A 23,363-nucleotide genomic window follows, 5' to 3' on the forward strand; every position below is an offset into this window, starting at 1 on the left:
TTGGCTGGCTTGAAGCTCCGGCCAAACTTTTGCAACCCCCCAAGGGAGACCGCAATTGCCGTTAAAGCAGACGGATGCTTCTGCCGTGACATCTCTCTTGGCCTGGGTTGCATGTTTTCGGCAGAAGCTTGTTAAATTCCTCACATGCCTCCCTACTCACCCCTTATTTCATTGAGAAAAACAACGAGATTTCTCAAGTGTCTCCCAGCATGGAAGCCATCCCTGGAAACAGAAATGTTTCACTTCACTGTGTGGCTCTAGTCTAGAGGGTGCTGCATCGCTGCCTGTTCTCTGTACAAAGGTGTCTCCAACGTGCTGGAGGAATGGGGAAATATGTCCATTTAAGTTTCTCTCACTTTCTTATCTTTTCTGTTCACTTCTCATTTCCTTATCAGTTTTTTTTAAAGTTTTCATGAAAATTCACCAGATTATTTTCCTAATATACAGATTTTTGTATGCAATTTTGCCTCACATACTCTTTCTTTCTTTCTTTCTTTCTTTCTTTCTTTCTTTCTTTCTTTCTTTCTTTCTTTCTGCAATGGGCCCCCCTCTTAAAATAATATTTTCATCACTTGGCTGGAGAACTGCTTTGCAAAATTCAGAGAAGTGTGAATTTCAAAGAATGGCTCTGTTTCGGTTCTTCTACATCACTACACAAAGTGGTCATTGGCAGAGCTTTTTTTACAGCCGGAAATCTCCGGAACTCAGTTCTGGCACACCTCAGGTGGGAGCCATTGCCATTATCAGAGAACAAGGGAGGTGTTCATGGTGAGTTCTGGCACCTCTATTTTTCTAGAAAAATAGTGCTGTTCGTTAGGTAGGTTCACTTCTGAGAACAAGCTGAATTGAATTTCTGCCCTGTTGCTATAGGGCAGCAATGGAGAATGCAATTTGGAGCCCTCATTTCACCTGGCAGCTGCAGGCTAGCCTGCCTCTGGGCAATACCAGGCAGCAGGTGTGTGTGTTTGGGGGTGGGAAGAATCACATAATTTGCTTTTTCCTCATATTAAAGCTAAACAAATCTCTGCAGACAGAAAACTGGGGAGATGTGTTGCTAGGCTGGAACCCTCCTTCCTGGCACCTGCTTTTCTGTGGGAAATAAGATACTTCTTGTTGTTATTTTGTGTGGAGGAGAATTTGGTGGTGGGGGAAGAGAAATGCAATTCATTTTGTGTTGAAAGGCAAATGCACCTGATTTGCACTTTCTGAAACAATATTCAAACTGAAACAAAGCCAGCCAATGAAATTTGCATTTCTTGGAATTTTGCAGCGCAGTTCTCCAGCCAAGTAACGTGTACAAAAATGCAGAATAACGGGGCAAAGTGGGCATAAAGATGCATATATTAGCATAAACAATGTAAAAATATTAATTAATTAGGGGAAATTGTTTTGCAATGTGTGTGAGCAATGTCTGCAAATATGGATATACTGTGGTAAAGTCAGGCCTCACCCAACATCACCACATCCTCTGTTAGTGGCTATGCGTTCTTTTATTATAGCAGTAATTTAATAGCGTTGGATTATAATACTGTTGCTGATCAGCTGTTTTATGCTTTTTTTTTTTTAGTTAATGTTTTTATAGGAGCATTTAGCTGCCTTGGTTTATGAGGCGGGATATACATGTTTTAACAGGTACATACCCTAGCAGAGAAGGGACGCGGGTGGCGCTGTGGGTTAAACCACAGAGCCTAGGACTTGCTGATCAGAAGGTCGGCGGTTCAAATCCCCGCAACGGGGTGAGCTCCTGTTGCTTGGTCCCTGCTCCTGCCAACCTAGCGGTTCGAAAGCATGTCACAGTGCAAGTAGATAAATAGATACTGCTCTGGCGGGAAGGTAAACGGTGTTCCTGTGCTCTGCTGTGGTTCACCAGAAGCGGCTTAGTCATGCTGGCCACATGACCAGGAAGCTATACACCGGCTCCCTCGGCCAATAAAGCGAGATGAGCACCGCAACCCCAGAGTCGGTCACGTCTGGACCTAATGGTCAGGGGTCCCTTTCCTTTACCTTACCCTAGCAGAAAATAATTGCCCAGTTCTTTCTGAGATGATAGACTTCTTGGGCTGTACATCTTCAGATTGCAATTGGGGGGCTCTTATTTATGAATGATCTCTTGCACCAGAACAAAAACCTGCTCTACATAGAATGGAAGCAGCAGAGAGATTAGCTAAGGCCCAAAAGGCTGTAGAAATGAGCGAATAGACGAAGTGCAATGTTACTAAGAAAAGTGGCCTTTATCTAGGCTAGCATGAGGTGGAAGATAAAAAAAAACAAACCCTCAACGGAAAAATTGAGGCTGAATCAAAGGGGAGAGGGTGGAGAGGAGAACCCTTAATGGGAAGATTGATTAAAGTGTGGCATAATCTCCCCAAGGGATGTGAGGAGAAGTTCACCCATCGGCGCATCTAAAATTAAACTCAGGAAAGCAACGGGGAACATAGGAAACAACGGTGTAATGGAAGAGGGAAGAGGTGAGGTGAGGTCGTTTGTTGCAGAAACCATTTCTATGGAAATCAGCCCCGTTGTCCTTGGTGACCTCCAGTCAGAATAGCCATCCCTGCTGATGGTGGTGAGTTACAACTCATCAGGGCTCAACGCTGTCACTTGTGGATTGAACCTGGCTTGAACTCGCCACTTGAATTCACACCGTTTCTTTCTTTCTTTCTTTGCTTGGATGCTTGCTTGTTTTGTTTTTTAAAACTCTGATTTCAGGGCAGTTTATAAAGCAAAATTCTGTGAAAACGGTACGTTTGGCTAAAAAAGAAACCCCACTTGAAACCTCAACCATTATTTTAAGCCATACAGTGGTACCTCGGGTTAATAACTTAATTCGTTCTGGAGGTCTGTTCTTAACCTGAAACTGTTCTTAACCTGAGGTACCACTTTAGCTAGTGGGGCCTCCTGCTGCCGCCGCACGATTTCCGTTCTCATCCTGAGGTAAAGTTCTCAACCTGAGTTACTATTTCTGGGTTAGCGGAGTCTGTAACCTGAAGTGTCTGTAACCTGAAGCGTCTGTAACCCAAGGTACCACTGTATTCAAAGTACAAGAAAAGGGAGAAGCAGTATGTCTGAACTAAACCCATTGCTCTCTCCCAAATGCCTGAGTGAAAATATATGTCTTAAAAGGCTATCAGAAACTCTGGAGGTTGGACACCTGTCTTTTCAAGGATTAAGGTGGTTGGTGTATCAGATAAGATGCCTTAACTTTCACCTATCCTGTCCTCAGTCAGGTGCCCCAATGAGAAGCCCCAAAGCAGCACCTGGGTGCAACAGAGCTCTCCCCACCTGTGATTTCCAGCAAAGGGGGCTGAGCCATAAGGCTCAGTAGCCACAGACGGCCTTGTTTCCCCCCATGAATTTGTCTAATCCTCCTTTAAAGGCATCCAAGGTGGTGGCCATTGCTGCCTCTTGTCCAAGCGAGCGCCATAGTTTAAATATGCGCTGCGTGAAGGAGGATTCTCCTTTGCCTGTCCTGGACATCCAGCTTCATTACGATACAATACAATATCTTTATTGTCATTGTCATTGATCTTGGAAGCACCATTGGCAAACCTCCCTTCAAAAGGCGGAGATTACAAAGCTAGCCATACTTAGATTCTTCTTCACAAAGGGCGGCAAATACGTTCCAGCAGCCTTAAGGGCTTTCAATGCAAAGCCCGTTTCCCGACTTCTGTATGCAGCAAATGTCTGGCATAATGGGGACCTGCCAAAGCTAGATGGCTTCCAGGCAAAATTTCTACGATCTCTGCTGCAGGTACCTAACTGCGTCCCCAACTCCGTACTTCTGTTAGAAGCTGGTGAATGCCCAATTTCAACTAAAGCATGGTGGGCTGCCCTAAAACATTGGCTCAGGATTTCAGTGTTTAATTTAGGGAAGGGCTTGTACCAACACCTGACCAATGAGGAATTTGTCAGCAAATGGCAGAAAACCATGGCTAAAAAAGCCACCTCTATTGGTCTGTCTCCCCCCCCCCAACTGTATTACCTGGGTTATGAAGGCGCCCAAAAGATTTTAAAGCAAAGATTATGGGATAATGCACACAGTGACTTGTAATCTCGATCACACGCAGTCTGTAGTCCGCTGGCAGTAGGAGTTCAATATGGGTATGTCTTTAAGTTAACATCTTACATCAAAAACCTGACAGTACCAAACTACCGAAGGCTTTTCACCAAAGCCAGACTAAATGTCTTTCCCTCTGCAATGTTGGATGGCAGGTTGAGAGGAGTTCCCTACCAGGACAGACTTTGCTTGTGTGCTCAAGACATTGATTCCATAAAGCATATTTTGTTGCATTGTGCAAAATATGAGCAGAACAGGGCTGAACTGATACTACACTTGCTGGTATCTTTCCTGGGAAAATCAGAGGCTCACTATGTCAGGTTCCTACTGGAAGACCGGACAAATGCTAGAACATTAGCAGTGGCAAAGTTTTTATCGGTGGTTGCAAGAACAAATGAGCCCTATATTCTAAACAAAATGCTTGATTAACCTGGAGGTAGGCTGTATGAATTGTGTATTGATTTGTAATGATTTGCTGGGTCTCTGGACCGTAATAAAGATTGATTGATTGATTGATTGATTGATTGATTATTGTCATTGTCCCATATAGAACAATGAAATTGAAAAATCTACATAAGACATTCAAAAACCCCTAAAAACTCTGAAACCCCATTTTAAAATACATTATAATACAGAGACTCCTTATACTGTGTTTAAAACCAGAATTGCATTTGGGTAGAAAACTGTTTCTCAGGCGGCTAGTCCTGGTCTTTATAACCCTGTACCTTGTTCCAGAAGGCAGAAGCTGAAAGAGATCATTTCTGGGGTGCGTACTATCCTGCGCTATCTCTGCAGCTTTCTTATGGCACCTGACAGCATAGATTTGATCTAAGGTGGGAAGAGTGCACCCAATTATTCTCTCCGCAGTCTTTACAACCCTGGACAGCATTGTTTTCCCCCTGGCCGTGCAGCTCCCAAACCACACACCATTAGAAGTTGCCCAATTCTAGTGGTGAGAGACAGAGAGAGACGATTCTCCTGGGCCACTCTCTCTGCACCAGGCGTAATTCTGTGCAATGTCTCCCATTGCTCACCTATCCTTTAAACTGAAAATCCCCCAGTGCTTGCAGGACTTTCTTCAACCCCTTGGTCATTCTGGCTATCCTAGTTCACGCTTCGCCCTCTTTGTGAGGGAGCATATGGAGGCCAGTCCTGCTCTGCCCTCTGTAAGCCCTTGTTCCTCTCTTCCCCTGACTGTGCCTGCAGGGCAAGAAAGGCTGAAGAGGCCTCTTGCCTCACCAGAAGATCCTTAGCTGGCACATGCCTGTCCTTGGCAGGACCAGTGCCTAGCCTGAGGGAGGGAAAGGCTGTTGGCTGGCCTCACCGCTTCCTTTGTTATCTCTGGTGTGGCCTGCCTGTTCAAACATTTCTGCGAGACGTGGCCCATCTCGGGCAGAATTACCCATCACACAGAGATGCTGCAGGAAACACGAAGGGCTGCAGCTAAAGGGCAGAGCATCTGCTTTGCGTGAGGAACATCCTGGGTTCAATCCCCTGCCCAAAGCCTCATAGAGCTGCTGCCAGTCAGTGTGGGCAATACTGCGCTCAATGGACCAATGGCCTGACTTGGTATAAGGCAGTACCCTCAGTTCCTGTTTCCATTGCAAGTTCTCTCCCCCCAGCCTGTTACCTGTGGTGATGCTCACTTCACGTGACCAGACCACACCTGGAGTCCGGTGTCCAATCCTGGGCACCACAATTCAAGAAGGATGTTGGCAAGCTGGAACATGTGCAGAGGAGGGCAACTAAAACGATTAAGGGTCTGGAAACCAGGCCTTATGAGGAACAGTTGAAGGAGCTGAGTATGTTTAGCCTGGAAAAGAGGAGACTGATATCTCAAGGGCTGTCACATGGAGGAGGGAGGAAACAGCTCTGTGTTTTACTTGAGCACCTTTAAGCGTTCCGGAGGATGCTGAAGACACACCTCTTTGCCCTGGCTTTTGGTGGCAATTGAGGTGTGTATTTTATAGGATCTGCTTTGTTTTCGTGATTGTAAGTTGTTTAAAACTGTTTTTCACATTGCATTTACAGCCATACCTTGAAGTAGCTTCAGGATAAGTATTTTCGGGTTGCGTGCTGCGGCGACCCGGAAGTAACGGAGCGTGTTACCTCCGGGTTTCGCCGCTCGCGCATGCACAGACGGTCAAAATGACATCACGCGCATGTGTGGAAGTGCCAAATCGCGACCCGTGCACACACAGACGCGGGTTGTGTTCGCTTCTGGATGCGAACAGGGCTCCGGAACAGATCCCGTTCTCATCCAGAGGTACCACTGTAATTGTTGTAAGCTGTTCTGGGACCTTAGAGTGAAGGGTGGGCTGTAAACATATATAAATAAAAGCATTTGCAGGTATGAGACCAAATCCTACCAGGGAAGGGTGGCAATCTGGAAGTCTCCCGGCTTGCCAGAGTGGACAATAATAGGCCAAAGAGTCAGAAAGTCTGATGTCTTATAAGGCAAATTTCTACGACCCACACAATTCCTGTATCAGGGGAAGGAAAGATTGTGCAGGGGTTGTTCTCTTGTGTGAACCAGTCTTGAGTCAAGTTATCATCACAAAATAGGGCAGTTATTACCTTAATAAAATGCACGATTACAGCATTAAGGTTTTATTGAGGTTTAGCAGCTGCCTTTGGATCCCCTGGATTATATGTTGGTTAACCCTTGGCGAAGGGGTTTTCATTTCTTCAGCTGATATTTATTTAACATGTAATGAATGTGTTGGTGAATCTATTAAATGCATATGTGGAGGCCTTAATTTGAAGCGTTACCCCCGAAAATAAAAATAGAAGGAAGGTGACTGTTCAATTCATGTAATCCTATTTAAACACGGAGCGAGCCAAACTCAATCCAAGGCCAAAGCAAACTGTCATATAAACTCTGCGCCAGATGTCCCACACGGGGCCGACTGAAACGCCAAGGAAAATAAAGGTTAAAGGAAGTGGCTGAGTTGTTCCATCCCCAGAGCAACCTGGATAGGAGGACTTGGATTCCACGGAGGAACAGAACCTCTTCCCCATGGATTGCAGTTGAACTGCATTTTGCCGGACAAGTCTCCCCTTCTACGGCGCTTCTTAGTGAATGGAAAGCAGATCTTGCAGAAGGTGGTTTAGGAAATAAGAGTTTCAACTTTCCCCTGAAATTGATGGCAAAAATGCAGTGAGCTAGGAGAGATTTCCTTTATTCCCCTCCTAGGACACCCTCCAATGGCAGAATCTGGTATTGACCTGAACTGGAAGTATACCCCAGTGTCGAGTGGCACTATGTTTCTCAAACAGCAGGCTGGGCCTCACCGGTGCATTCTGGGCCCCTTTCGGATGGGCTTTGCTCTTATTATTTTAAGTCCTTATAAGACCTGCAGGTGGCAGGCTTCATCTCAGAAGAAGCATCCCTTCCTGTGAGAGGAGGAAGGATGCTTCTTGAGGATTGTCCTATGTTCTCCAAAAGCAAAGGGTGCTTCTCAGGAACATAGGAACCTACCTTAAACAGAGTGCCAAACCATTGGGCCGTCTAGCTCAGTATTGTCGACACTGACTGGTAGCAAGTCTCCAGGGTTTCAGCCAGAGTCTCTTCCATGGCTTCCTGGAGATGTTGAATATTGAACCCAGGACCTTCTGTATGCAAAGCAGGAAAGGTCTGTGGCCTTTAGGTTGCAAAAGATTTCCCACCACTGAGTTTTCTCTTCATGGACCCGGCTTGTTCATCTGCGTGCCGATTGTTTAATGGAGGGTTTCCCCAATGTATTTTAAATAAAGTTGTAGCCTGGAACTTTTTGCTTGGGAAGGCAAAGCATGCCATTTCTTCAAACTCCAGCTCTCTTCACCCCAATTCTCCCTCCTTTTGTCTTCCTGCTTTAATTGTTCCTGGTAGGATTACTCACCTTTGGCATTCATTTCCCAACCTTCCCACGTGTTTTGTGAGGGGAATCCCACACTCTTTTCCAGGAAGTAAAGGAGCAGGAGGTTTTGTTTAAGTATGACACGGCTGAACTAGCCAACTGTTTTGCTCTATGAGGAAAAGGTTAGGTGCTCCAAATCCTGCAGCTATCAATACTGTCCCATGAAAAACACTCCTCTCTGAGGACGGCCCAAGAGAATTCCTGCACGTGTGTAGACACAGCTTGTACCAGTGTTTGGTACAGTGTGTGAATATGGGCAACAATCAGGGGGAGCTCAAGAAACTCAGCGCCTCCTCCCTCCTCCCTCCCTTATGACATAGAAGAAGCTGGGGTGGGGATGAATTTGCTCAAAGGGGCAACAGGGTTGCTTTGGGGGCAGGTCCAGTGGCCCCATTTGTACTAGGCCAGCAGGGGCCTCAGACTCTTAGCTGTCAGTTTTTGTTTTAAAGTAAACCATGTCATCCAAACATGAGCACTTGAACAGAACGGCTGTAACTCTTAACTCCATTTTGACACCCCTTCATCTGAAATACGAAGACTGGTCTTGCACTGACTGTAGTATTGCTAGCCTAAGACCAGCAGGTGAAAGATCTACATTAGCACAACTCATGAAACTTGAGTTTTTTGCATGGTTTGGGGTTGACGTTGGAGAAGAGCAGGGCTCTTGTGCCCTTAACAGTGATGTGGCAGGGAGATATTAAAACAGAGTAAGTATTTTGTAGCATGAAACTATAACTGTGAGGAAAAGCTTCACTTGTTGATATTGCGTCTGTCAGACATCTTAAAGGTAAAGGTAAAGGTACCCCTGCCCGTACGGGCCAGTCTTGACAGACATCTTATTACCTGCCAAATAGGATACCAGTGCGCATGGGACATAAAATGTATGAACGTTTTATGCACATCTTTGTCTTTGTTGGTGACCACAGCAGAGAGCCCAGTCTATGTACAGTATATTCGGCCAAGAAATCCCCAAGGGATCAGTACAGTGACAGCTGGCCTGTCCCTCCTCACACTATTTTGCCACTGACAGAACTTCTCCATTTGCACACCTGCACCAATGATCTCAGTGTGGGTTGATGGGTGGCAGGTGTGGTGCAAGCATCTTGTCAGGTGACCCATTGGCTGTGAGCAGGGAGCCGCCGTCTTGCCTGTGAGAAAACAAAACAGCCGCCATGTTTGGGGTGAGTCATGTGTCCTAGGACGCAGTTGTCCCTTGGCTGCATTTAGAAACACAGGGATAAAATTGCTTTTTCAGATTAAGGGGGGATTAAGGTGTGTTATCTGAGACTCAAGACAGCTTAATCTCTTGAAAGGAAAGGTGTCCAAGCTTTGCTCTGCCAGAAGGCACCCTTTCCTGTTTTGCTTTGCATTCTGGGTATGTGCTGCCACGCTCCCTTCCTCTTCTGAACGGGGTCCAAGGCTGATTTCCTGCGTCTTTGACTCCCGCCAGCTTGACACAGCCTGTCCTGGCGATGAAATCACCAAGTTGGCTTGCGTTTGGCCTGAAAAAAAGAAGAGAAAAATCCTTCCTCGGGGCCTTTCATCTACGCAGAGGATGTTGGTTTCTCAAACACAGATGGGCCTTTGCCAAGTCCTTATGGCCTGGTGCCTGAGTAAGCTGGTGTTCAGCTGTTGGGTTTTGTGCCTTTTAAAATCAACCTTTGCCAGCTTGTACTTTTTAACGCTTATAAAACTAGGAAGAGGGCTTGGGGGTAGAGTGACCTTTCCTCTTCGTTGCCTTTTGTGAACTTTGAAATGAAGGCATGTGCGACCAGCCATTCGAATTGCAAGTTCTAGAAAGGCCAGACCTCCAATCGCCTTTGAAAGGATTAAAAGGCGTGCAATAAAGTTGGGGACTGTTCAGGGGACTCAGCTACATTAATAATAAAAAAGTGTTTTATATGCGTTATGACACTGTGACACCAGATAGTGCTGTCTTTCGCCAATGTGATTCCCCACTTTGAAGTTTTCCTGGAACCCTTTTTTGATGTGTCTAGATCCATCTGGGGTTTCACGATCAGTTTGGTGATACATGTTGGAAGGACGAGTGGACAGCGTGCAATGGCTGGAGCAACAAAGGTTGCTGACCTGCAAAAAAATATACAAATATAAATTACCAGCCTACTAAGAGTCTAGTAGCCTGGGTGTCTGTGCTGGCTGTGGTGGTGGGAAAGAGAATCTGCCTCCTCCATAATCACAGAAACTCAGTCTGCTGCTGTTACTGCCTTCCCTACCAACAGATTGGTGGAAGAGGACATAAGGACCCCTCCAGACTGGTTGTTTTGGTGACTTATCCTTCAACATGACATTGATGCAATAATGGTGTATTGGTTGTAAATTTCTGCTAGACAACCCACACATTGTTCTGTTATGTCTCACCAGTTTTTCCACAATATCACTGTCTGGAGGGTCAGTCTTGCTCTACAGCACAACACCAGCCAGAAAGCATCCATGATGCTGTCTAGTTTAGCCTTTAGACTGGAGAGTTCTGGATTCAGATCCTTCCTCAGGGTGGCCTGGTGGGACCATTGCCACTCAGTCTAATCTATGTCCCAGGAGATATTGTGGCAAGAGTGAGATCACAGGCTCTGGCCAGAGCTCCTTAGAGGAAATCCCTGCCTCTGTTCTGCTCAAACCTCTCCTGACTTCTTACGTTCCTTCAAGGAATGCCCCTCTACCACCATAAGGTCTAGAAACTTGCCTTTTAAACTAACGGTTGCATTGAAACCCCGAGATTCACACGATGCTAGAATTGTGTGCTTGGAACCAAACTCCCTGCTGGCATGATGTAATTGTGGCAGTGTGGGATACAGAGTAAACAGCAGTGAGCTGATGGATTGCAGCTTGATATGAAAGAAAGAAAGAAAGAAAGAAAGAAAGAGAAAGAGAGAAAGAGAGAAAGAGAGAAAGAGAGAAAGAGAGAAAGAGAGAGAGAGAGAGAGAGAGAGAGAGAGAGAGAGTGTCAGGGTGTCAGGCTTCTTCAATCCTGTTTAGCTTGATGTGATTCAATAACATTGTGGTTGTGTTGACTTGAGATCAGGGTGGCATTTTTGGTGCATGCACAGACGTGTGTTCCAACACACATGTGCACATAGAGTCGGTTTCAGACAATGTTTACCCTGCCCTGTCCCTTCCTGCCCCTTTGCAAATCCTTCTCCCGCCTGGGAATTGGAGGTCCAAGACAACCTGCATATGGTTATCATTGGGTATTGGGGGAAGCACATGGCCAGGATCCCGAGTCACATTTTCCTCTGGACCACACTCCGTCTACCCATTGTTTATTGTGGGGGAAGAAGGCCTGGAAAACAGAATTGCCGGCTGAAGGAACATAGTGTTTAAACACTGACAACAGAAACGCCTCTTCCCAATCAAGCTCTGTTGGGTGGGCGAGTGGCTTTGGCAGAGGCAGGCTGTTCTCGCACTGGGAATGTGGGAGGGAAAAAGGATGGCAGCCCAGTTATTCCGGGATTATTGCATCCCCCCCCGCGCTGCTTGCAGCCCACCGGCTTGGGGCTGGATCTACTACTTAGACACCTGAAGCAGCAGGTCACCTAGTCTAACCAGTTGCTCATATACCCTCCAATATTTCTCCGATAAAAATAGGGACGTCCTATTCTGTAATAATAATAATAATAATAATAATAATAATAATAATAATATTTATACCTCACCCATCTGACTGGGTTGCTCCAGCCACTCTAGGCAGCTTTCAACATAAATAGAAACAAAATAAAACATTTTTAAAAACTTCCCTATACAGGGCTGCCTCCAGATGTCTTCTAAAAGCTGTATAGTTACTTATCACCTTGGCTCGGGTGTCGCGTAACTCCATACCTTCCAACATTAATTGGATGAAATTAGGGACATCCTAAGGAAAAGCCTGCCTGCCTGCCTTCTTATTCACAACCAGTCCAGGAAGTGGCCTTCCCTGTCAGCTGCCTCCTCCATGGTCTCAGACACTTGCCCTTGGACCACTGAGCAGGGAGGAGGGTGGGGGATGAAACTAGAATTAGCTGGCTCTGTCTGTCATTGGCTCTGGCGCCACCTACTGTTGGCCTCCCAGCCTTCCGCCCCTCTACTCCCAATGGGCGCCAATCACCACTGGATCCTGGAGAGGAATAAGTCTGTTTATCAACAATATGCTCACTGACATCTCTCTCTCTGTGTCTCTCTCTCATGCGTCTGCATGCATCCAGATGCTCTGGATCTCTGGATCTCCCCTTGGGAACACCAGCTGCTCACTCTTGCACACCATCCAAGAGGCAGAAGCCAATGGTGGCAAGAGGCTGAGGTGCCTTCAAGGAAAGGCTCTGCCAAACTGTCTGGTGCTGTTCATGTTGCAGGAAAGCGAGAGCGTCCTTTGGCTCTCCTGAGGACCCTCCAAGTCTTGCTATGTTGAAAAACATGGGCCCTATATATTTAAAGAAAAAATAGCTGCTGACTGGGGTTGTAGCAGATGAAGTTGCCCCCCTTCCACTTTGCTTCCCTCTCCTCCTGTCTTCCCCAGACCTTCTAGTGTCCAATTTATCCAAAGCAGAGGCTGCTGTCCAGGGATTTTGAACAAACAGAGGACCAAACATCTGGAAGGAGCAGATGGTTTTAATAGCCATGGAGAGTACATTTCAGCACATGCCTGCCAGTGCTCATCTCCTGACAAAGAGGCGGAACAAAAACTCCCAGACTAAAGCAGCACCCCTTCGCCCTCCAGAGGTGGGGTTGGGGGGAGGACATCGTAAGAAAGGTGCAGGTGGACCAATGCTCTTTGATAAGTTGAGCTGTGTTTCCTGCATCACAGGCAGTTGGACTCAACGACCCTTTGGGTACCTCTGGTTACGAACTTAATTCCGTTCTTAACCTGAAACCATTCTTAAACTGAGGTACCACTTTAGCTAATGGGGCCTCCTGCTGCCGCCGTGCCACCGCTGCACGATTTCTGTTCTCATTCTGAGGTAAAGTTCTTAACCCGAGGTACTACTTCCAGGTTAGCGGAGTTTGTAACCTGAAGTGTTTGTAATCCGAGGTGTTTTAACCCGAGGTACCACTGTAAGTAAGAAGGCAGGCAGGTGGGGGCCAGCTGAGGGCAGAATGAGACTAGTGGGCCTGTGCCCCACCAGCCTTAACAGATCTGCCCCCCCAGTGCACATGTGTGTATAGAAAGAGAGAAATGAGACCCAATCTAGCAAATTTATTTTACCAGAGTGCACTGATAAACTTTAATTGCGCAAACCTAAATTTCCAGTATGCACTTGGATAAACCCCTGCAAAATAGTCAAGACGAGACTAGAGCAAAGAGTTCTGTTAAACATCTTAGAGGACTGTCTGTCTGGAGACCTGAGGTTGGAACAATGGGCTTTGGCTGCCTGCTGGTGTTGAAGCCAAGGCTGGGGAACCCGGAGGTTTCCAGATAATGGCTGGCCTCCAGCTCCCAACTAAGGGTACCATCAAGGTTTGGAATGGTTGGGCATCTGCTGATGGCCTACACCCCAGCAGGGGAGCCACCAGCAAGAGCTTTCTCACCTGCTCTTTGTGCTTGCTCACTTGCCCCTCACTCTGGCCCAGGCATCAGTGGTGGAGAGGAAGGAGGAGCAGCAGACTGCACTGTCTACTTGCTCATTGGTTCTTTGTAGGTGCTTCTTTGGGGCGTGAGCTTCCCTACGAGAGAGCTTGGTAGAGGAGTGATCAACAAGAACAAACGGTGGCAGCAGAGTTGGCCCTACACATTAGGCAGAGTGAGGTGGATGCCTGAGGTGGCAGAGGCTGGGTGGTGGCGAGGTGTTGGGGGACAGAGCTTCCTGTGCTCTGCAGCCCCCTAAGTTAGTTCACTGCCCTCAGGTGTGGTGGATGTTGTTCTGTCACCAGTGCTGAAGAAGAAGAGAAGAAGAAGAGTTTGGATTTGATATCCCGCCTTTCACTCCCTTTAAGGAGTCTCAAAGCGGCTAACATTCTCCTTTCCCTTCCTCCCCCACAACACTCTGTGAGGTGAGTGGGGCTGAGAGACTTCAAAGAAGTGTGACTGGCCCAAGGTCACCCAGCAGCTGCATGTGGAGGAGCGGGGAATCAAACCCAGTTTCCCAGATTACAAGACTACCACTCTTAACCACTACACCACACTGGCTCTCAGTGCTTAAGGAAGGATACTTTCAAAGCACCTTCAGAGCACGTTCTTTTCCTCAGAGAATTCTGGGAACTCGAGTCTAGCCATCAGATACTTACAATTCTCAACAACCCTGAGCAAACTACACTGCCCAGAATTCTTTGGAGGCACGCACACACACTTCCATGGTGCTTTAAGAGAATACCATGTGTGGAGCCTATGTGTTGTCATTCTGGCTGGTGGAATGTGGGAGGGAGCGTTTTACCCTTTGCCTCAGGCAGCAAAATATATTGGGCCACCCCTGGCTGACTGAGTGCAGTAGCCCTAAATCTGACGGAGGCCATGTGGAGGTTAATGGACTCTTTTGGCCAGCAATATCCAGAAATGCCTCAAAGCCCTTTCTAGCATTTGGCCACAGATATGTGGGGTCAGTGCGTATCGCTTTGAGATGTTGACTTTTTCAAACCCTGTGCATCCTGCCCCGCGGTTTTGTTTTTGGTTTTTTGGTTTGGTTTCTGCCTGGAATGGCTCTCAGGATTGCCCAGTCTGCATCTCTGGCTGATGTTTATCATGGCCAGGTGCAAATCTTCTTGCTCTGGAGCAGAGCCACGGAGGCCCTCATGTTTGGAAGAGTTTTCGCTTGCTACCACCACCACCAGACGCTGCCTTCCAGGATTTTGCTTTAAATCTTCTGCTGTATTTGATTAACCCGCCCCAGCTGTTTTTCCACTTGGACAACAAGCATAAATCTAGGAGCTTGTGTGTGAGAGAGTGTCTGTGTCTGAGAATGTGTGCAAGTCTGAGAGACTGGGTGACTGTGTGTGTTGCGTTGCATTGTGTGTGTGGTGGTGAAAATTCAGCCTTGCCAATATCAAGAGTTTCTTCCTTCTTCCTCCATTCATATGACATGTGGGGGGGAAGCTCCTGTTGGTGCCAAGGAAAGGGTTAAAATGCCCTGCTCTCTTTCTGGGTTCCCAGTGAAAATGACACCCCTGCAACTGCTAGCATTTGGGGAGGGACCTATGAATTGGTCCCTAATGATGCCTTTGTCCTTTGGTCCTAAGTCACAGAATCACAATAGAGTTGGCAGAAACTATCATAGAGTTGGTGGGACGCAGGTGGCGCTGTGGGTTAAAGCCTCAGCGCCTAGGACTTGCCGATCGAAAGGTCGGCGGTTCGAATCCCTGCGGCGGGGTGCGCTCCCGCTGCTCGGTCCCAGCGCCTGCCAACCTAGCAGTTCGAAAGCACCTCCGGGTGCAAGTAGATAAATAGGGACCGCTTACCAGCGGGAAGGTAAACGGCGTTTCCGTGTGCGGCTCTGGCTTTGGCTCTGGCTCTGGCCAGAGCAGCGATGTCACGCTGGCCACGTGACCCGGAAGTGTCTCCGGACAGCGCTGGCCCCTGGCCTCTTAAGTGAGATGGGCGCACAACCCCAGAGTCTGTCAAGACTGGCCCGTATGGGCAGGGGTACCTTTACCTTTACCTTTATCATAGAGTTGGGAGGACCATCTAGTCTAGGGATGAGGAACCCTTTTCAGCCAGAGGGATGCATTCCTTTCTTTGGGCCCCCAGGAATGAGGTTTTCAATCCCTAGTCCTAGTGGAAGCTGATCTTTTAAGGCAAATGGGTCACTCTCCCACCAAGCTCAACCTGCCCGTTGTCCAGCCCCCATCTGCCTACCTCTCCACATTTAACTGTTCCAGGATGAGGACACTGCCTGTTTCCTTGTTGACCTTTTTAGAACTCAGCGGGATGGGGGACAAAGATAGTTGGCTCTGCCTGATCATTGACTCTGGCACCCCCTACTGTTGGGCTCCCTGCCTTGCATCCTGCCCCTCGATCAGCACCAGCCACCACTGTAGCCTGAATCCTCTGAAGAGCAAGGAACTCAGGCAGAGGCAGGGGTCTATCCTGGCTCCCAGTTGCAAAGCCTGGAGGAGGAGCTCTTTCCAAAGGCTGTAATAATTAGATCACACAAGCAAATTGCTGCCTTAAGGTACGTCAGACAATGCACATGGTTAATAGGACCTGAAAGACAAGGGTTTGAACCCCCATCCAGCCTGGGTGACCCTAGACCAGCCAATGCCTCTCAGCCTAACCTACCTCACTGTGATGATGAAATAGGTAGGGAGAGAACAATGTATACCACCTCGAGCTCCTTGGAGGAAAAGACGGGATAGAAATGCAAAACAAGCCAACAAACTTAAGTAAAGCCACAACAAAGGCAGGAGCTGTAAATGCAAAGCTTTGGGAGTTGATCTGATACTGTCACATCTGTCTCTGTTCCTGTGCATTACCTATAGTAAATGTCTGTCTGTCTGTCTGTCTGTCTGTCTGTCTGTCTGTCTGTCTGTCTCTCTCTCTCTCTCTCTCTCTCTCTCTCTCTCTCTCTGTGTGTGTGTGTGTGTCCCAATATGTCATCTAGTCTAACCCCTTGCAATGGATTTGTAATGCAAAACTGGATTCCTGTGATGGCCTGGGACTTGAGCTCAGACTCGAAACCAGAGGAGACTCAGTCTGCACCAGATCCTTTGCCTCAGGCATCACCTGAACCAAGTCTGGGGCCTGATCCTGAAGAGTCCCAGTCTGCACAGGTTCCCCTGCAACAAACAGCAGCTGGGCCGAGTCAGGGGCCTGAACCTGCCCTGGCTCCAGATGTGGGGATTACCTTGTTGCCTTCAGCTGGGCCATCGCTTATACCTGCTCCACTACTGGTTTGGTCAGGGGAGGCTGAGGCGGCCCCTGGGTCTAGTAACCCACTGACATCTCCCGAGCTGCAGAGACTAAGGTCTGAGAGAAGGAGAGACCTGAGTACTCACAGGAGGAGTGTTCACCTTTGGGTGAAACAGGGAGGTGACTCGCCGGGGGATGAGGACCGGCCGCTACCCCGACAAAGATAAAAGGCTGTCGGACCCTGCCCCAGGTTGCAGGAGCAACATTGCTGTATGCTAGATCCTGCCTGAGAGCCTGTACCTGTCCTGTCCTTGCCTGGTTTCCTGCCTCGTGTCCTGCCTTGGCCCAGTTGGACTGACTCCTAGTGGAACCTTCGGATTCTGGACCGATCCTGGACTGCATTGCACGGGTTACCCCCAGGCCCAGCACACTTCCCATGTTTAAGCATGAACTGGGAACATGGGTCTTGCAAACGTGTGTGTTCCAGGCTGTATGTTTCCCAAACTAAATCCCAACTGCAAACAGCTGAGATAAGAAGCAGGAAATAGTTGGATAATATTGTTATTACCTTATGCATTTTGAGAGAGAGCGAGACAGGGAGAGAATTAAGAAGTGTTGTTCAAAGGCTATAAAAGGCAAAAGTTTGGACGAAGGTGATTGCGGAAGGTTTGCCAAGTTATTGGAAGGGTGTGTGTGTGTGTGTGTGTGTGTGCAGAATCGAAACCATTATGTGGCTAGGACTTGGCACAAGTATCTCTGCTTGCATAAATCAGCCACTCGGGTCTGATGGTTGCTCTTGCTGACAGGCTTTCAAACTCCTTGGCTAGATGAACAGGGCATGTGCTTTATATGCACTCACAGAATAGTAAACTGTTATTAAAAATTGTGGCGGAGGGAGAAAGGCGTCCAGGGAAGGTGGTGGGGGGGAGAGATAACCCCATTATGATTTACGTGTGGCTTTGCCTGCTTTGCTGTCTCAGAACAGAACAAACTCATCCATGCCCAGGGCAGGCTGAGGAAGAAGACGACAGAGCTGGCTGCAGATTAAGAGCCAGGAGTTTGTGTGAGAGAGATACATATATTTTAAACAAACCTGTCTTCTTTTTTTGGTTTTGCTTCTGAAAATCGAGATTAGGGATGGGGCAGACTTTTGACCCAGTTCGCATTTAAAGACAAAGGTACCTACTTTGCACTTTCAGAAAGAATATGCAAAGGGAAAGCCAGGCCTCCTCCTTTTGAAATTTGCACCTCTCTGAATTTTGCAGTGCAGTTCTCCAGCCAAGTAATGCATACCAAAGTACATCTATCAGAGTACAGAGCGCGTCTAAATGCATATGTTAGAAAAATTGAAAATAATATACAAAAACACATTACAACAAATGTAAAAAATCTTCCTTGTTATTATGATTCTTTTTTGAAGTAAGGAGGGGGCTAGGATTGATTGGGAAAGGACTGGAAAACCAACTATGTATTCTGATATAATCTCTCCCCCCCCCCCATTTTGATTGTAAAATGCCTCTTTAATTGCACCTTTAAAACATGAGCCAGTAGAGTCGCAAAGCAATGTATTAAATTGTGGGATTTTTCGTTAGCTAGATGTCCTCTCCATATTTTGCAATTTTCACTGTTTTATTATTTTGTGAAGTTCTGTGATGGTTTTCCACCTACACTGGTGGAGGCAGTATGCCTCTGACTACAAGTTGATGGGAGTTGCAGGTGGCCAGAGGGCTGCTGAACTCAAGTTTCCCACAGGGATCTGGTTGGTTGGTCATTGTGAGAAAAGGAAGCTGCATTAGCTGAGCTACTGGCTTGATCCAGCAGACTCTTCTTAAGTTCTTTTTACTTTTATTATTATAATTGCCAGTTGATGTGTTAAGGAATTACAGCTCTTGAGATCCCAAACCGTGCCCACATTTAGATGGAAATTATTATACAAGTATGCGTGGTCAGGGAGAGGTGGAAAACATTGTTCTTTATGTATTACATTGCTCCCTGTGTAACTATCCCAGGGATAGAATTCCCAAAGGAGCTTTTCAGAGTTTCCTTCTTGAATAGTAAGGGGGGGGGAATGTTAATTTTCTAGCGGATGGGGATACACACACTAAATGTAAGGTCTCTATGCTTTTCTTAACAGCCTAATGGTTCCTACAAAATGTCATGTGTGCTGTGTACTGGGGACTACCTATGCAAAAATGTACATCTATAGTGTTTGCACTTTTGCACCGACCAATGGTTTCTAACAAATGAATTGGGATGACTGACAATATCCTGAAGCTTGGTTATAGACGAAAGAAGCCAGCTACTAAATCTTGAGCCTTGATTTCAAGAGATACACACATGTCAAGGGTAACTTAACAGGGACTCAGCTAGATTGGTAAAGAAAAAGCGGTTTATATGTGTTGTATGTGTGATATAAGGGACGCGGGTGGCGCTGTGGGTTAAACCACAGAGCCTAGGGCTTGCTGATCAGAAAGTTGGCGGTTCAAATCCCCATGACGGGGTGAGCTCCTGTTGCTCGGTTCCAGCTCCTGCCAACCTAGCAGTTCGAAAGCACGTCAAAGTGCAAGTAGATAAATAGGTACTGCTCCGGCAGGAAGGTAAATGGCGTTTCCATGTGCTGCTCTGGTTCGCCAGAAGTGGCTTGGTCATGCTGGCCACATGGCCAGGAAGCTGTACACCGGCTCCCTCAGCCAATAAAGCGAGATGAGTGCCGCAACCCCAGAGTCGGTCACGGCTGGACCTAATGGTCAGGGGTCCTTTACCTTTATGTGTGATATAACATTGTGCCACCAGATGGGGCTGTGGAGTACTGTTTTTCTCTACCCGTTTACCCTGTTTAAATTTACGTGTTTTAACTGAAGTGCCTCTTTGATGTGTCTAGATCCAGCCCAGGTTTCTCTGCAGCTTAACACAGGTCTGCAGCAAGGTTTCTCTAGTGCTGCCGTATCTTGAAAAGCAAAAAAGAGGACAGCCCAAGCCGCTGCCAGCCTGAGCTGGGGAAAGAGGCATGCAGGCATGGACATGGGGGGCCACCGCTGCTGCGCCCATGTGCCTCTTTTCCCCAGCTCAGGCTGGCAGCAGACACAGTGTGCAGAACAGCCCGAGCCACCCAAGTCCTTTAAAATGTAAATATCTGCCTGGATGGGCATGTTGGCCCCCAAGAGGACACGTCCGGGTTTTCCCGGACGTATGGCAACGTTAGTTTCTCATAGGCCAAGCAAAGAGGGCAGGGGGAGGAGTATGCAAAGTGGGGCAGTTGACTCACTGGCAGAACTTAACATGCAAAATACTGTGGAGACAATGAAAAATTAACCGGAGCTGCAGGTATCAGCTGGAGCAGCCAAATTTTAACCTGGCCCCCATGGCTATCTTTTAACAGACAGTGGCAATTTTAGCAGCTGATGGTGCTTATGTTCACGCCGGGGGATAGACCCACCTGCCAATTTCTGCACACACAACAGCTCTGCATGTAAGATGGGCTGCTTTATCTAGCCATTTGGCAACCCGAGTTCCTGTAGTTTAGGAAGCAGCGTTCCAGCAAATTGCAGTGGCAGCAAAACTGGCTCAAAAGATCAAATCCAGGCCCCAACTCAAAGACAAAGGCAGGCAGACAACTCGGCCCACTTCCCATATGTGGGCTTTTCTGTAGCAGCACCTGTCCGTCTGTCAAATTTATTTGCTAAAAGCCACAGGTCATCACATCAATACAAGGCACCCATGGGCAGGGAAAGGGAGAGGTGGCAATACATGTATCTGAAGGCGCTTCATTACTGTTTTGTAATGCATTTGCTGGGAAATATCAGGGGTTGCTTCAAGGTCCCTTCCAACTCTACAATTCTCCGATTCCAGCCAGAATGGTGTAGTGGTTAAGAGAGTGTTGGACTTTGACCTGGAAGAGACCAGGGTGCAGATACCCACTTGGTGGGTGATCCTTGGGGCACCCTAACCTACCTCACAGGGTTGTTGTGATGATCGGCTGGGGAGAAGGGGAACACCATCTTGAGCTCCTTGGAAGAAAAGGTGGTATATAAATGTAATGAGTAAATCAATAAATAACAAACTGCAACAATGCTAACCCTTGTAAAGGTAAAGGTGGCCGACTCTGGGGTTGCGGCGTTCATCTCGCTTTACTGGCCGAGGGAGCCAGCGTACAGCTTCCAGGTCATGTGGCCAGCATGACTAAGCTGCTTCTGGCGAACCAGAGCAGCGCACGGAAACGCCGTTTACCTTCCCGCCGGAGCGGTACCTATTTATCTACTTGCACTTTGATGTGCTTTCAAACTGCTAGGTTGGCATGAGCAGGAACAGAGCAACGGGAGCTCACCCCATTGCGGGGATTCGAACCGCCAACCTTCTGATCGGCAAGTCCTTGGCTCTGTGGTTTAACCCACAGCGCCACCCGCGTCCCTTGAAACCACCCCAAATGTACGCAGTCCTAGTGCTCAGTCCCAAATGGCTGTCTCATGGGAAGAAGAGTATCATCTCTGACAAACACTCCCCTCTCCCGAAGAACATTTAAGATTCTCCTAGTGTTTTCAAAGGAAACCAGATCCAAAATAAGTTTAAACTCTTAAATCACGCCACTGGGCTTCTCTGAAGTATAGCATAAACATGAATTTGCTTCTGAACATCACCATAGGGATTTAACCCCCCTCCCCTTTAGAACATTTATTTGACACAACCCTTCAGCTTTTTGTGAATTTGTGGAGGAAAATGTCAACCTTAAAGCACTCTTTTAAAAAAGTTAACTGGTTCTCCATACCCCCATGTGCTCTTTTAACTGTACTAATTTCAAATTAATCAACTGGTGGTTATGTAAGTTGTTTATAATTTCTGTCACGTCAGCCCTGAAATAAATCTGTAGCTTGCCAACGTTACGTAAAGGGGGGGAAAGTCCCCTGAATTGGGGAAGGAGATGGGGGTCTATGCTTGGAAGACGCTCTTTTAAAAATACTCTGTTGCCCATTATGCAATGGCGACTCCCCCACGCCTAGATTTTCTTACATAACACATGAGCTTGTTTACACTGTTGTAAGCATAGCTTTAAATGGATCCTTCAAAAATGGAAGGTTAGAAGAAGCAAAACTCGAAAATCCAGTTTGGACTTTAGGGTTTGTTTTCTTGCTGTGGATTTTGGCTTTCCAATATGTCCTGCGAGGGGGAAAACACCCTACATGGTTGTAGAACACAACACTATTTCTCAGATGCAGAAGCAGTAACATGTAAGGCTGTCCGCGGCAAAGTTAAACCAGTATGGACAGCTCTTGAGTAGGAAGGTCTGCTTTTGTTTTAAAGCTGTTTTGACTCCCAACTGAACCTGAACCGAAAAACCAAATTTCTTTCCCAAAGTAGGGGAGAACCAGAGCTGTCATTTGAAAGCCTATTGGCTGAAGTGTTTGCTCATCCTAGTGAAAAAGGTGATGCATGTATCTTCCACAGCATCTTATCCCCTAGGAGCACTCACAATTCCATTACCTACAGATGTTTCCCTAGCCAAGGAAAGGCAAATGTAGCTCTCCAGGTTCCCCTATCTGGCCCTCAGCATCCTCCCTCTGCCACACCCCCATTGGTCCGCCATTGTACCTTCCTTGAGTGTTTTTGCCTTGCTGAGATGTGCCCTTGAACTCCAATGCCTATTGCATGTCTGGATGGAATTAAGTAGTGTGTACAAACTAGTCCACTGTACAAAGTTAATCTCTTTGCCCCTCCCACTTTTCCTCTGGCCCCACCCACCACTGGCATGTGACCCCCTCCCCCCAGAAAGGAACGTAACCCTTGGGCTGAAAAAGTTCCCCCAGCTTTTACCAGTCTCATGGGGTAACCCACACATGCTCAGCTCCTGTCCAGATTTCTAATATGTTGAGCAACTTCCACTTTGAGACTTGCCAAATGCATAACTAAATCTCAAGCTATTAAAAACCCCCAAAAACTACAGTCCAACACACTTCTGGTAAACTCTCCAGCAGCTCCCTTTGATGGGAGCCAGCTGGGATAAGAACTGAGAAAGGGACGGGAACTAGTCCCTCTCTCTCCTGGTTAGCAAACCATCACTTGAGAAAATGATAAGTCAAGTTGCACTAAGTTTAAAATAAGTGCCTGACAACTCATCTGTAGCACTTTCTTGCATACGTAGTGAAACTAATGGTTTTCACACCTAACTTCACTGGATCATACAGAAGAGGGTCCCCCAACAATTAAAGGTTGTTTGCCAGCCTTCTTTAGCAAACCAGAACCTAGTCACTAGGCGCAGTCTCTTAAATGCCAATGACACCTGACTGCGTGGAGCCTTTCACCCCTGGTGAGAATGCAAGATTTCAGCCCAAAGGACAGAAACCTTGCAGAGGGCTATATGTTTGCTCCAACAAGTTGATTTAAGAACTTAAGAGTCCTGCTGGATCAGGCCAGGGGCCCATCTAGTCCAGGAACTGAGCACAACATATTGTGTTCTATTGGCTGCAAACCCGTTTGCAAGGGTATCAGGTCATAGATAGCGTAGGATGCATGAAACCCAGTACAGCAGAATGACTCACTTTGGTTCTTAAAATAGGCCTTAGCTATATGATTTCACCTCCTGTTCACCCTGAAAGCTTGCACAGCTAGGATGGTAGTTTACATTCCAGACAGTCTCTCTATTACAGCA

The 23,363-nt window shown here is 47.2% G+C and overlaps 1 long non-coding RNA gene across 1 annotated transcript in view; it reads right to left on the minus strand.

Annotated features, from left to right (window-relative positions):
• The window catches only part of LOC307203680, a 398,536-nt gene that overhangs the window by 179,697 nt on the left and 195,476 nt on the right, over positions 1-23,363 (minus strand). The window lies entirely within an intron of this gene.

The sequence above is a fragment of the Podarcis cretensis genome, assembly GCF_951804945.1.
Source record: "Podarcis cretensis genome assembly, chromosome: 15".
NCBI lineage: Eukaryota > Metazoa > Chordata > Lepidosauria > Squamata > Lacertidae > Podarcis > Podarcis cretensis.